General features: G+C 41.0%; 1 pseudogene; it reads left to right on the top strand.

The window, feature by feature from the left end:
• The first annotated feature begins 1,316 nt into the window (after nt 1-1,316).
• LOC126500112 (elongation factor 1-alpha 1-like) lies at nt 1,317-3,820 on the top strand (annotated as a pseudogene).
• Nucleotides 3,821-4,046: the final 226 nt, after the last annotated feature.

Genomic DNA, 4,046 nt, shown 5'->3' with positions numbered 1-4,046 from the left:
TTCTAAAATATGTCTCCTCCATTGGCCTGAAGAAGTCCTTTGAGATGGAATTGAAAGTCTTAGTGGCTATTGTTGTGTCATCGTGGTGACCTCCCGCTCATGGGATGAATGACTAATGCATGAATGTCTGCAAGACAGACAAGAGGGATGCTAGCACAGATCGCTTCCAGGTGATGAAATATTCCCTCTGTCTCACCCATGAACGCCCCCAAACACTCTGTCATGAAAGCATCTACCTATTATTCCAAATTTTTATGGAGAGTGTTTGCCAGGAATTGCCTTTGCTTAAGAAGATGAAATACAACAAAAGGGAAAAAAGTCAAGCAAGAGAATGCAGATGTCATTTTTTGCCCTTTATCTTCTGCCCTGTGTCATCATTCATGGGATAATGTGATTAAACAAATGCTTTCTCTTCCAAGCCAGTATTTCTTCACGAAAATATGTCATTTGACATATGGCTTTGGCTTCTCTTGTCAACTCACAATCTTTTCTTCTTTATTTCATCTTAACACTAATGTTTTACATAAGTCACAAAAGAAAACCTGGCTCAGACATCCCTTTCTTTGAGCCACTAATCATATCATAAAATGACTTAATACTTCCTGATTCTTTCCTCTGTCACTACTTGGTCCTTTACAAGCTGCTCTTACCCCTGCTAACCTTACAAAGGTTCTTTCTCCAAAATCAACAATGCATTTCTAATAAACAGCTGAAACCTTATTCAGTTTGCCAACTCCCTTCCTTAAATTCTGACTGCTTTTGAGTTTAGTTTATTCCACATTAATTTAGATCTTTCATAACTTTTCATATTTATATTTTTCATCTTTTTCCTTACTTTTCCTAACGTGTTCACAAAAATGTATATTTCTGTGTGTGTGTGTATTTATGTGTGTGTGTGTGTGTGTACCTTATCATATGGCCATCTAACTTTTCTCTACTGGTGTAATATTCAGCTAAAATGTGAACAATTCAACATGAATGATGCACAGTCATCTAAGATAATTATGTTTAATGTCAGAGTGTCTTAATATTTCACCTGTTTGGTCAGCAAAATTTTAGATGAGTTCTGTCATCCCTTCCCTTTTCTACACAGTCTACCTACTTTCTGGGCATGCAATCTGATCCCATGTCTGAGTTATTCATAATGGTTTCATTGACAACGAGACAGGGACACTTTGAAAATGCTAATTTGACAGCACTGAGAGTCACAATTTTGCTCCAGAGGTTGAGGTAGAAAAATCAGAGATTCAAAGAATAAGAAAACTCTGTGTAAGGAAGATCTCATCTATTTGACTTTTAATATAGAGGGATGAACAATGAAGACAGTGTGTAAATCTTTGCTGACAGCCAAAAAGGCCAAAGGGACAACCCTGCACTGGGTGAGACATTGGATTTTCCAGCACCTGAATGTACATGGCAGTAGATTTTTCCCAGAACTTTCAAATGATAACATGGTGAAGTGCCACCTTGGTTTCGTCTTCTTGACAACTCAGTTGAGAAAAATAGACATGTGGTGGAGAAGCCCTGTCAACATTCCCAAGTTAAAGAAATGGGAGGTACAAGGGGAAGGCACTATCAAAAGGGATAAGAGAAAGTAAACCAGTAAGAAGGAGAAGACATGTTAAAATAAAATACAGAGGAATAATCACTTCTCCTGCCCCCCCCTAGCAAAGGTTCAACATCTTAACCAGTTTTCAAATGTGGACCCATGCTGACATTTTAGTTTACACTTGAACAGCAAAACTAGGTGACTAAAGGCAGAAATTCAATAGCTACTATACTTGGAAGAAAACTCATTCTTTCATCTATTTTCTCTGTGTCTTGAGTGATTTCATCTCTGTGTTTTTGCACGTTTCTACAAAATGGGAATGTTAATAATAATATACCAGTATCACAGGGTTATTTGAGCATAAAAGATAATCACACAGTAAATGACTAGCAAAGAGTGATTTTTTTTTTGCAATGTGTTTGTGTTGTATTAAGAAGCGGCGGCGGGGCTGCGTCCCCAACACCCTGGCCGCTTGCTAGCTCATGCCCGAAATAACAACACACAATATGTATTCATTTAAGAACTGCTTGGCCCATGAACTCTAGCCCTTACAGGCTAATTCTCGCACCTGGACTAGCCCATTTTTAATAATGTGTGTAAGCACCCCAAGGTGCGCTTACCGGGAAGATTCTAGCCTAAGTCCATCTTGGGTTGCAGCTGCCTGGGAGAGCAGAGCATGGCGGCTGTCCGGTCCCTCTGGAAGCAGCGCAGAGTCTGACCTCACTTCCTCTTCCGCCCAGAATTCTATTCTGTTTCCTCCTTCCATCTATCTTTTAAACTATCAGGGCCAAGGAGTTCCTTTATTGCTTAACCAATGAAATCAACAGATTGATATATGACACTCCCACATCATGTTTGCCCCAGAACACAAGTGTGAAAACACCTGCTAATTCAAAGCCAAAATGGGAGAGGAAGACTCATATCAACATTGTTGACATTGAACAATAGAACTAGGCAAGTTCACCACCATCAGCTACCTGATCTACAAATGTGGAGGAATCGAGAACTAAACCATCAAAAAGTTTGAAAAGGAGGTTGTTCATATGCTCCTTTAAGTCTCCCTTGGTCTTGAACAAGTTGCAAGCTGAATGTGAGTGTAATAATCACCATTGGCATTTCCTGTGGAAATTTGAGCAAGCAAATACTATGCGACTATTATTAATGCCCCAGGACACAGAAACTTTATCCAAAATGTGATTACAGGGTCATCTCAGGCTGACTGTGCTGTTCTGATTGTTGGTGCTAGTGTTGGTGAATTTGAAGCTGGTATCTCCAAGAACAGGCAGACCTATGAGCATGCCTTTCTTTCTGGCTTACACCCTGGGTGTGAAACATCAAATTGTTGGCATCACAATGTGGATTCCACGGAGCCACCCTAAAGCCTGAAGAGATACAAGGAAATTGTTAAGGATGTTAGCACACACATTAAGACAATTAGCAACAACTCTGACACAGTAACCTTTGTACCTAGTTCTGTTTGGAAGGGAGACAACAGGCTGGAGCCAAGAGCTAACAGGCCTTGGTTCAAGGAACTGAAAGCCACCAGCAAAGATGTCAGTGCTAGTGCGACCACACTATTGGAAGCTTTGGATTGTATCCTACCCCCAACTTGTCCAACCAGCAAGCCTCTGCAACTGTCTCTCCAGGATGTCTACAAAGTTGGGGGTATTGGCACTGTTCCTGTGGGCTGAGTGTAGACTGTTGTTTTAAACACTGGCATAGTCTTTTCCTTTGCTTCAGTCAATGTCACAAAAGAACTAAAGGCTGTTGAAGTGCACCATGAAGTTTGGAGTGACGATCTTCCTGGGCAAGGTGTGGGTTTTGATGTAAAGAAGGTATCTGTCAAAGGTGTTAGACACAGTAATGTTGCTGGTGACGGCAAAATTGGCCCACTAATGGAAGCAGCTGGCATCACTGCTCAGCTGATTATCTTGAACCATCCAGGTTAAATTAGTACTGGCTATTCTCCTGTAGTGGGCTGTTACAGCTCACATAGCATGCCAGTTTGCTGAGCTTAAAGAAAAGATTGATTATTATTCTAGTAAGTAGCTGGAAGTTAGCCCCAAATTTTTGAAAGCTGATGATGCAGCCATTGCTGATATAGTCTCTGGCAAGCCCATGTGTGTTGAGAGTATCTCTGGCTATTCTCCATCGGGTTATTTTACTGCTCGTGACATGAGACAGACAGTTGCTGTGGATGTCATCAAAGCCGTGGAAAAGAATCCTCCCATAGCTGGCAAAGTGACCAAGTCTGCCCAGCAAGCTAAATGAATATCATCCCTACCACCTGTCACCCTGGTCTTAGTCAGTGGTGGAAGAGAGTCTCGGAACTGTTTGTCTCAATTGGCCATCTAAAGTTTAATAGTCAAAGCCTGGTTAATGATGACAGTGCATCGTAAAACCTTCAGAAAGGAGAGGAGAATGTTTGTGGACCATCTTTGTGTGTGTGGCAGTTTTAGTTATTTCAAAATCAAGACTTTTACTGGAAACAACTTGA

This window comes from Alexandromys fortis, unplaced genomic scaffold (assembly GCF_014885135.2).
Source record: "Alexandromys fortis isolate MF-2015 unplaced genomic scaffold, M_Fortis_MF-2015_v1.1 scaffold_38, whole genome shotgun sequence".
Lineage (NCBI taxonomy): Eukaryota > Metazoa > Chordata > Mammalia > Rodentia > Cricetidae > Alexandromys > Alexandromys fortis.
The sequence above is the reverse complement of the archived record's forward strand: the minus strand, read 5'-3'. Positions and strand labels throughout refer to the sequence as shown.